This window comes from Caretta caretta, chromosome 26 (assembly GCF_965140235.1).
Source record: "Caretta caretta isolate rCarCar2 chromosome 26, rCarCar1.hap1, whole genome shotgun sequence".
NCBI lineage: Eukaryota > Metazoa > Chordata > Testudines > Cheloniidae > Caretta > Caretta caretta.
In genome coordinates, this window is record NC_134231.1 from 14647723 (window position 1) to 14659637 (window position 11915).

Genomic DNA, 11915 nt, shown 5'->3' on the forward strand with positions numbered 1-11915 from the left:
ATCGGAACGACAGAACAGGTCGTGCTGGTGGAGGAGGGGCACTATACGTGACAGAAAGCGTAGAATCAAATGAAGTAAAAATCTGAAATGAACCAAACTGTACCATAGAATCTCCATGGATCGTAATTCCATGCTCGAATAATAAGAATATAGCGGTAGGGATATATTCCTGACCACCTGACCAGGAGAATGACTGTGAAATGCTTAGGGAGATTAGAGAGGCTATAAAAATTAAAAACTCAATAATAATGGGGGATTTCAACTACCCCCATACTGACTGGGTACACGTCACCTCAGGACGGGATGCAGAGAGAAAGTTTCTTGGCACCTTAAATGGCTGCTTCTTGGAGCAGCTGGTCCTGGAACCCACCAGAGGAGAGGCAATTCTTGATTTAGTCCTAAGGGGAGCACAGGATCTGGTCCAAGAGATAAATATAGCTGGACCGCTTGGTAATAGTGGCCAGAATATAATTAAATTTAACATCCCTGTGGTGGGGAAAACCCCACAGCAGCCCAACATGGTAGCATTTGATTTCAGAAAGGGGGACTACATTCAGGTGACCACATGGCCCGTTTTGGCCGGGACACTCCCGTTTCTAAGCTCTGTCCCGGCTGTCCCGACTTTTCGGAGAAGAATGGTCCCATTTGCTCTTCCCGACTGACCAGCTGGCAAGAGCAAACAAACAAATGCCCAGTTTACCAAAAAGTCAGGGGCCCCCACCCGGGGGGCACAAAGGAATGTTGAGGGGGCAGCACAGATCTTGGGGGTGGTCAGCCCCAGACGTGGGCAGCATGGATCTTGGGGGGCAGTCAGCCCCAGCCGCGGGCAGCATGGAGGTTGGGGGGGAGGGTCAGCCCCAGCCCTGGGTGTTGTGGTGGTTTGGGGGGGGTCAGCTCCAGATCCAGCCACAAGTGGGCAGTATGGGACTCGTGAGGTCAGCCCCAGCCCTAGCCACAGACAGCAGGGGGCAGGTGGCTTGCAGGGGATCAGCCTCAGCTGTGGGTGGCATGGGGCATGGAGCTGGGGGGCGGTCAGACCCAGCCCCGGGCGGTGGGAGTGCTCCGGCTAGCCTTACAGGTCGGGCGGGGGCGCTGCTTGGGCCCGGCCGTCCCACTTTTACTTTAGGAAATATGGACACCCTATATTACACAAACATGAGGAAGTTAGTTAAACAGACATGAAAAGGTACAGCGCCAAAAGTGAAATCCCTGCAAGCTGCGTGGAAACTTTTTAAAGACACCATAATAGAGGCTCAACTTAAATGTACACCCCAAATTACAAAACACAGTAAGAGCACCAAAAAATTGCCACCGTGGCTACACAACAGAGTAAAAGAAGCAGTGAGAGGGGAAAAAGGCATCCTTTAAACAGTGGAAGTTAAATCCTAGTGAGGAAAATAGAAAGGAGCATAAACTCTGGCAAAGAAGGGTAAAAATATAATTAGGAAGGTCAAAAAAGAAAGTGAAGAACAGCTAACCGAAGACTCAGAAAGTAATAGCAAACATTTTTAAAGTACATCAGAAGCAGGAAGCCTGCTAAACAACCAGTGGGGCCATTGGATGATCGAGATGCTAAAGAGCACTAAAGGACAAAAAGGCCATTGCGGAGAAACTGAATGAATTCTTTGCATCAGTCTTCACGGATGAGGATGTGAGGGAGATTCCCAACCCTGAGCCATTCTTTTTAGGTGACAAATCTGAGGAACTGTCCCAGATTGAGGTGTCATTAGAGGAGGTTTTGGAACAAATTGTTAAACTAAACAGCAATAAGTCACCAGGACCAGATGGTATCACCCAAGGGTTCGGAAGGAACTCAAATGTGAAATTGCAGAACTAATAACTGTAGTCTGTAACCTATCATTTAAATCAGCTTCTGTACCAAATGACTGGAGGATAGCGAATGTGACACAAATTTTTAAAAAGGGCTCCAGAGGTGACCCCGGCAATTACAGACTGGTAAGTCTGACTTCAGTACTGGGCAAACTGGTTGAAATGATAGTGAAGAACAAAATGGTCAGACACAGAGATGAACATAATTTGTTGGGGAAGAGTCAACATGGTTTTAGTAACGGGAAATCATGCCTCACCAATCTATTAGAATTCTTTGAGGGGGTCAACAAGCATGTGGACAAGGGGGAATCCAGTGGATATAGTGTACTTAGATTTTCAGAAAGCCTTTGACAAGGTCCCTCACCAAAGGCTCTTAAGTAAAGTGAGCTGTCATGGATAAGAGGGAAGGTCCTCTCATGGATTGGTAACTGATTAAAAGATAGTAACAAAGGGTAGGACTAAATGGTCAGTTTTCAGAACGGCGAGAGGTAAATAGTGGTGTCCCCCAGGTGTCTGTATAGGGACCAGTCCTATTCAACACACTCATAAATGAACTGGAAAAAGGGGTAAACAGTGAGGTGGCAAAATTTGCAAATGATGCAGAACTTCTCAAGACAGTTAAGTCCAAAGCAGACTGCAAAGAGATCTCACAAAGGTGGGCGACTGGGCAACAAAATACCAGATGAAATTCAGTGTTGATAACTGCAAAGCAATGCATATTGGAAAACATAATCCCAACTATACACATAAAATTAGCGGTTTTGTTCAACATCTTTATTAATAATCTGGATGATGGGATTAATTGCACCCTCAGCAAGTTTGCAGATGACACTAAGCTGTGGGGAGAGGTAGATATGATGGAGGGTAGGGATAGGGCCCAGAGTGACCTAGACAAATTGGAGGATTGGGCCAAAAGAAATCTGATGAGGTTCAACAAGGACAAGTGCAAAGTTCTGCATTTAGGAAGGAAGAATCCCATGCACTGCTACAGACTGGGGACCGACTGGCTAAGCAGCCGTTCTGCAGAAAAGGACCTGGGGATTACAGTGGACGAGAAGCTGGATATGAGTCAGTGGTGTGCCCTTGTTGCCAAGAAGGCCAATGGCATATTGGGCTGTATTAGTAGGAGCATTGCCAGCAGATCGAGGGAAGTGATCGTTCCCCTCTATTCAGCACTGGTGAGGCCTCATCTGGAGTACTGTGTCCAGTTTTGGTCCCCCCACTACAGAAGGGATGTGGATAAATTGGAGAGAGTCCAGCGAAGGGCAACAAAAATGATCAGGGGGCCGGGGCACATGACTTATGAGGAGAGGCTGAGGGAACTGGGGTTATTTGGTCCACAGAAGAGAAGAGTGAGGGGGGATTTGATAGCAGCCTTCAACTACCTGAAGGGGGGTTCCAGAGAGGATGGAGCTCGGCTGTTCTCAGTGGTGGCAGATGACAGAACAAGAAGTAATGGTCTCAAGTTGCAGTGGGGGAGGTCTAGGTTACTAGGAGGGTGGTGAAACACTGGAATGGGTTACCTAGGGAGGTGGTGGAATCTCCTTCCTTTGAGGTTTTCAAGGCCCGGCTTGACAAAGCCCTGGCTGGGATGACTTAGTGGGTGTTGGTCCTGCTTTAAGCAGGGGATTAGACTAGATGACCTCCTGAGGTCTCTTCCAACCCTAATCTTCATGCATAAAACAACATTTAGGGTGAGAAATTACTATTTGAAGCCAATTTCTTTAATGTATTAAGCCTCATTTGCATGTTTTGTTTTATTTGCTCAGTAATCTGGTTGTTCCATTTGCTATCCCTTATAATCACTTAAAATTTACCTTTTGTAGTTAATAAACTTCATTTTTGTTTATTCTAAAACCCAGTTTGTGCAATTCATAACTGGGGTGGCAAAAAACTATGGATATTTTCCTCCACACTGAGGGAGGGGACGAATTTCATGAGCTTACGCTGTATAGATCGCTATACAATGCAAGACAATATAATTTTGGGTTTACACTCCAAAAGGTGTGTGCACCTGAGTGCTGGGCAATCCCCCAGATGAGTCCTCCCACACAGAGCTGATTGCAGACTGGGTGTGTCCCTACCAGTGTGTGTGCTCGAAGGGGGCTTGAGAGCCTGGCACAGCAGCACAGAGTAAGGGGAACCCAGGCTGGTGGGATTCCACCTTGAAGGGTAGTGGAATCTCCACCCTTAGAGGTTTTTGAGGCCCGGCTTGACAAAGCCCTGGCTGGGATGACTTAGTTGGGGTTGGTCCTGCTTTGAGCAGGGGGTGGGGCTAGATGACCTCCTGAGGTCTCTTCCAGCCCTGATCTTCTGTGATTCCATGACAGGCAGGCTCAGTGGGACCCCAGCACATGAGTGGCATCTCAGCAGTGGGGCCAACCCAGCACACACGGGACGCCCACATCTGGAACAGTGCGTGCCGATGTGGTCACACCATCTCAAAAAAGACATCTTGGAATTGGAAGAGGTTCAGAAAAGGGCAACAAAAATGATCAGGGGTGTGGAACAGCTCCCATGTGAGGCTCTGAACCCTGGGTCCTCTCTGACCAGAACAATTTTTGTTGTATTTTTATTTTTCAAAACTGTCGGTGAGCCAAAAGCCAGTTGTTTGCCCAGCTGTAGGAGGCAGGGCCCTGCAAGATGTGAGGGGAGTGCTGGTATCGGACTGGCTGAAAACCACGTGTCTGGAAGGTCTCATCCAAACTCCTTTAGAAGATGCTCTTTACCCGGTATGCAGGCCCGGGGGCCAAGGGAGCTGCAGATGCTCATCCCCTCTGCAGGTCTCCCGCTGGCCTCGCAGCCCTTCCCCATCACTAGCACCTCTGGGTGAATGATTCCTGTGGCTAATGATGAAAGCACCAGTGCTCCCCGTCTCATGGCTCGCTCTTGTTTGCCTGCTGCCTGGTAGCAGCCAACAAAGCCCTCCCTGTGGGTGTGCGTCGGCAGCCGGAAGCCAGAGCTCTCAGCACTAGCCCCGGCCAGCCCCAGCACCGAAGGGAGCAGGAACCATCGTACCGCCGGTGTGGGTGCGTAATGCACACCCAGCGCCTGGAATGGCAGAGTGCAGAGGCCAGATCTAAGCAGCTGCAATCGCAGCAGCTTCACACTCTGTGTTCCTGTCCCCGCCTCCCCGCAAGCTGCAGAGTTTCCAGGTCTATGACGGAGGACAGGGGACCGACAGGTGGCATGCCCCTGCTGCAAACAGGACATGCGCCCATGTTCCTTTGCACATCCCCCCTCCCTGCTCCCCAGGGGCTATGCATTCCCTAGCAACCCCGTCTGAGCTATGGAGGTGAAGAGGCCGGGAGGCCCCCACCTGCCCCATGACATGTGGAGCCATGGAGGCAAACAACAAGCAAAAGGGAGACTCCACCTGATGCAGCCAGGACATTTTTCACCCACTGGGAAGGGGTGGCCAAGGCTGCTCCAGGGAAGAGATGGGAACCCCACAGCATCCTCCCAGCCGAGCCCCATGCTGGGTCCCTCCTGCCAACAAGAAGAACAGGAGCACTGAAGGGGGCACCAGGCTAGGGCAACGGAGAAGCTTTGAGAGGAGATACAATCCCTGGGGTCTGAGGGGGAGACCCAGTGCCCTAAGGAGGCCATCACAGGGCCTAATCACATCAGCCACACCGTAAGAGGCTCGTTCACCTGCACATGCACCAATGTGATATATGCCATCATGTGCCAGCAATGCCCCTCTGCCATGTGCATTGGCCAAACCAGACAGTCTCTACGCAACAGAATAAATGGACACAAATCTGACATCAAGAATTATAACATTCAAAAACCAGTCGGAGAACACTTCAACCTCCCTGGTCACTCAATTTCAGACCTAAAAGTCGCAATTCTCCAACAAAAAAACTTCAGAAACAGACTCCAATGAGAAACTGAAGCATTGAAATTAATTTGCAAATTGGACACCATTAACTTAGGCTTGAATAGAGACTGGGAGTGGATGGGTCATTACACAAAGTAAAAACTATTTCCCCATGCTAGTTCTCCCCCCCCCCCACTGTTACTCACACCTTCTTGTCAACGTTTGAAATGGGCCATCCTGATTATCACTACAAAAGGCTTTTTTTTCTCCTGCTGATAATAGCTCACCTTAATTAATTGGTCTCGTTACAGTTGGTATGGCAACACCCATTTCTTCATGGTTTCTGTGTATATATATCTTCCTACTGTATTGTCCACTGCATGCATCTGATGAAGTGGGTTTTAGCCTACGAAAGCGTATGCCCAAATAAACTTGTTAGTCTCTAAGGTGCCACAAGTACTCCTCGTTGTTGTTTTTTTTGTCCCAGATTGAGGTGTCAATAGGGGGAGGTTTGGAACTTAAGACTCTGGTGCAATGAGTCTGCCTTGCCCTATGGAGGGAGGGGAGGTGTCTCAGATTCCAAGGCCAGAAGGGACCATAGTCTGACATCCAGTAGAACACAGGCTGGAGAGTTTCCCCCAAATAATTCCTAGAGCAGATCTGTTAGAAAAAGATCCAGTCTTGATTTTAAAATTGCCACTGCTAGAGAATCCACCACGACCCTTGTAAGTGGTTCTAATGGTTAATTACTCTTATCATTAAAAATATACACCTTGTTTCCAGTCTGACTTTGTCGAGCTTCAACTTCCAGCCATTGGATCATGTTAGACTTTCCTCTGCTAGACTGATGATCCCATTATTAAATCTTTGTTCCCCGTGTAGATACTTATAGATTTTGATCAAGTCACCCTTTAACATTCTCATTGTTAAATTAAATAGATTGTGCTCCTTGTGTCTATCAATATAAGGCAGTTTTCTAATCTTTTAGTCATTCTTGTGGCTCTTCTCTGACCCCTGTCCAATTTATCAACATCCTTGAATTGTGGGCACCCGAACTGGACAAGGATTCAAGCAATGGTCGCACTAGTGCCAAATACAGGGGTAAAATCATCCATCTGCTCCTACTCGAGATTCTCATCCCTCCCAGGATTGCATTAGCTCTTTCGGCTGGAACAGTTTTTATAGTGGGGGTGCTGAGAGCCATTGAACCAACTGTAAACCCTGTGTATGATTGAAACCACTTCAAGCCAGGGGGTGCAGCAGCCCCCTCGTCCAGCACCTATGGGCCGCAGCATTACATTGGAAGCTCGTGTTCAGCTGACTATCCGGCACGACCCCCAAATATTTTTCTTGTCATTGCTTCCCAGGATAGAGTCCCCCATCCTGTAAACATGGCCTACATTCTTTCCCCCCACATGTATACATTTACATTTAGCCATATTAAAACACACATCGTCCGCTTGCACCCAGTTTACCAAGCGAGCCCGATCTCTCTGAATCAGAGACCTGTCCTCTTAATTATTTTCCACCACCACCCCCCGGACTCAATTTTTGTGTCATCTGCAGACTTTATCCGTGATTATTTTATATTTTCTTCCAGGTAATTGATAAATATGTTAAATAGTGAAGGGCCAAATACCCAGTCCCTGCTGGCCTCCTTGGAAACACACCTGCTGGATGATGATTCCCCATTGATAGTTACAGTTTCAGACCAATCAGTTAGCCAGTTTTTAATCCATTTAATGAGTGCCATGTCAATTTTATATTGTGCTACTTTTTAATCAAAATGTCCAAGTCCAACACTTTAGAGGTCTAAGTTTATTACGTCAGCACTAAACCTTTATCAGCTAAACTTGTAATCTCAAAAAATGATATCCAGTTAGTTTGACAGGATCTATTTCCATAAACCCATGTTGATTGGCATTAATTACATCACCCTCCTTTAGTTCTTTATTAGTTGAGTCCCGTATCTTGCCTGGGATGGATGTCGGGCTGACAGGCCTATAATTACCCAAGTCATCCCGTTGATGCTCTTAAAAAACTGGCACATTCGCTGCCTTCCAGTCTTCTGGAACTTCCCTAGTGTTCCAAAACTTATTGAAAATCAACATTAACAGTCCAGCAAGCTCTTCAGCCAGCTCTTTTAAAACTCTTGGATGCAAGTTATCTTGACTTGTTGATTTAAGAATGTCCAACTTTAGCAGCTTCTGTTTAACATCCTCCAGAGATACTAGTGGAAAGGAAAGAGTGTTATCCTCACCATGAGGATGAGACAGCATGATCTATTTTTCCCCAAATACTGAACAAAAATATTTATTGAATACCTCTGCCTTTTCTGAATTATTGTTGATAATTCTACCATTTCCATCTAGTCATGGACCAATGGTTGAACATTTCTAAAGTACTTTGAGATGCTGTGGTGTGTAGGGCCAGAGATGGGGTCCATCAGCTGCAGTGTTGGGATCTGGACTTCTGTCACCTCAAAGTCCGAGGGTGTTTGGATCCCCTCAGAAGCATTGATTCAGCCCAGAACAACCTAGATACTTTACTGATAGATAGATAGATAGAGGGGGTGTACGGGGATAGATAGATAGATAGATAATCTCTGGATCTGGGTTTTTGGATACCCAGATCCTCCTTTGCTAACTGGTCTCTCCACACACACAAAGAAGGCCCCTCTTCTCCCGCCAGCCTGGGACATGGAACAGTCTCTGGGATGGAGCAGAGTGGAGGACAAGCTGAGGCCTTTGCAGATGGGTGATCCCCGTGGTGCACACACGTGCCCACAGCTTAAAGACTCATTCAGTGAAATACAGCAAGACTGCTGTGCCCAGAAGCCACCTGTTATGCCAGCCCTGCTAATACACTTCCCAGCTTTAGCATCAGCTGGGGCCGTGACCCCCCGTTTGCTGTGTGTGAAGGGAATAATGCTGCGTGGATTTGAGATCAAAATTAATGAAACACTGGAGTGACTCAAAAACATGTCCCAAGGGGATTACAGTACAATGGGCCATGCAGGCCCGGGGCTAAGCCTCAGGGTTGAGCTGGAGCTTTCATTAAAGCTGGGGCCATCAGCGCACTGGGTGGGACGGGGACACACAGGGAACTAGCAGACCGGCGGGGAAGCAGCTGCCAGAATGGACGTCGCAGACCAGACCTTTTCCTGGCAATATCAACACACACACCCCCCCATCTGCATGCACCATGCATACACACACACACACTGCACATGTGCACAATCCCTTGTATAAATGCACTGTGCACACACACACCCCCGCCCATACGCACACACCTGTATCTCTGCCTCCTGGGAGACACTCCTGAGCTGGTGTAAATCGCAGGGTTCCTCTGGCTGACATGAGAATCTGGCCCTGTTCACGCACTACGGGCTGATTTGCGTCTCACGCCCCCCAGTTTAAACCAGTCTAACGCTACTCCCTGGTGCTAAGCCCAGCGCTGGTTGCATCGCCCTAGACCAGTGGTCCCCAAACTTTTCATGGTTGCACCCCCCTTACCCCTGCTCTGTCCACCCCTCCTCCTCCCAGAGAGAGGGCCAGAGCAGGGCTGCGGCTCCGGCGGGGCGGGAAGGGGTGCTTAGGGGTAAGGGGCTGAGGCTGTGACTGCAGCTGGGGGCGGGGCTGGGGCTGGGAGTGGGGCCGGAGCTGGGCCGCAGTCTGGGGCCGAGGCTGGGGGCAGGGCCGGAGGAGGGGCCAGGAGATGGGGCTGTGGCTGGGGTGGAGCAGAGCCGGGCTGGGTGGCGCGCCCTCCCTGCCCTCCCATGGGGGCTGCCCCGGGCCCCGCTGCGCCACCCCCCTCCCCCCGAACGTTCCTCCGTGCCTGCCCCACCGTTTGGGGACCTTTGCCCTGGACTGAGGTCCCTGTAATTCAGTTCAGCCCCTGGTGCATTCGGGCATTCTTCAGGGCTGCCCTGACCTGTGCTCAGGCCGCCATGGCCCCTGGAACCCGCTGCCGAGCCCCCTCCTGCCACCCTCCTGCCCCCTGCACCAGGGAGAGCCCCGGAGCCCAACACAAATAATTCAGAGCTCAGGTCCTGGCCCATGTGCACTTGGGCACCTTGGAACAGGATACAGCTGGGGTAACGCAAACACACCCATTGCAGATGGAGAAGGAAGCAACATGCCTGCCTTTGCCAGCTGGCAGCTCGCTCACAGAGAGTCATAGAAGATCAGGGTTGGAAGGGACCTCAGGAGGTATCTAGTCCAAGCCCCTGCTCAGAGCAGGACCAACCCCAACTAAATCATCCCAGCCAGGGCTTTGTCAAGCAGGGCCTTAAAAACCTCTAAGGATGGAGATCCCACCACCTCCCTAGGGAACCCATTCCAGTGCTTCACCACCCTCCTAGTGGAATAGTGTTTCCTAATATCCAACCTAGACCTCCCCCACTGCAACCTGAGACCATTGCTCCTCGTTCTGTCATCTGCCACCACTGACACCAGCCAAGCTCCATTCTCTCTGGAACCCCCTTTCAGGTAGTTGAAGGCTGCTCTCAAATCCCCCCTCATTCTTCTCTTCCGCAGACCAAATAACCCCAGCTCCCTCAGCCTCTCCTCGTATGTCATGTGCTCCAGCCCCCTAATCATTTTCGTTGCCCTCCGCTGGACTCTCTCCAATTTGTCCACATCCCTTCTGTAGTGGGGGGGACTAAAACTGGACGCAATACTCCAGATGAGGCCTCACCAGTGTCAAATAGAGGGGAATAATCACTTCCCTCGATCTGCTGGCAATGCTCCTACGAATACAGCCCAATATGCCATTGGCCTTCTTGGCAACAAGGGCACCCTGCTGACTCATATCCAGCTTCTCGTCCACTGTAATCCCCAGGTCCTTTTCTGCAGAACTGCTGCTTAGGGCTTGTTTACACTACCCGATCCAGCGGGAGTCTATTTATTGCATCTAGTATAGACGCAACAAATCGACCGCTAAGCACTCTCCCGTCGACTCCGGTACTCCACCAGAACGAGGAGCGCAAGCGGAGTCGATGGGGGAGCATCAGCTGTTGACTCACCGCAGTGAAGACCCCATGGTAAGTAGCTCTAAGTACATTGACTTCAGCTACGTTATTCATGCAGCTCAAGTTGCGTATCTTAGATCGACCCCGTGCGGTAGTGTAGACAAGCCCTTAGCCACTCAGTCCCCTGTGACGGTGCATGGGATTCTTCCTTCCGAAGTGCAGAACTTTGCACTTGTCCTTGTTGAACCTCATCAGATTTCTTTTGGCCCAATCCTTTAATTTGTCTAGGTCACTCTGGACCCTATCCCTACCCTCCAGCGTATCTACCACTCCTCCCAGTTTAGTGTCATCTGCAAACTTGCTGAGGGTGCAATCCACACCATCCTCCAGATCATTTATGAAGATATTGAACAAAACCAGCCCCAGGACCGACCCTTGGGGCACTCCGCTTGATACCAGCTGCCAACTCAACATTGAGCCGTTGATCAAGACCTGCTGAGCCCAATGATCCAGCCAGCTTTCTAGCCACCTTATAGTCCATTCATCCAGCCCATACTTCTTTAACTTGCTGGCAAGAATACTGTGGGTGACCGGGTCAAAAGCTTTGCTAAAGTCAAGGTATATCATGTCCACCACTTTCCCCACATCCACAGAGCCAGTTATCTCGTCATAGATCCCCAGCTGAGGTGACTTGGCCGCAGCTCCATTGGAGTCAATGGGCCAGATCCCCGACTGGTGTTTATCACAGTAGATCTAGGCCAATCTACTACACCTGAGGATTTGACCCATTGACATTGGCGCGGGGAAGTCCTTGGGTTCCGTTTTCCGCTGCCCTGCAGCTGGTGGTGTCATTTCCACCAGTGCAAAGCGGCTGATTTGGTAGCATGTTGTGATGCCCACTTTGCACTGGTGGAAATGACGACACGAGCTTCAGTACAACAATGTGAGGGACTCTAGTGGGTCTCCAAAGCCATCCCTTTGCAATGGCTGGGTGGCTGAGCGGGTCTCGATTAGGGTTGCCAGGTGTCCGGTTTTCAACTGGAACACCTGGTTGAAAAGGGACCCTGGAGGCTGCTAAAAATCCAGTTGGTGCGGGGCTGGCAGGCTCCCTACCTGGCTCTGCGCCTCCCCAGAAGCAGTGACATGTCCCTGTGGCCCCGAGATAGAGGCACTGCCAGGGGGACTCTGCGTGCTGCCTCTGCCCTGAGTGCTGGCTATGCAGCTGGCCAATGGGAGCTCGGGGAGTGGCGCCTGCAGGCAGAGGCAGCGTGCAGAGCCACTTGACCGCGC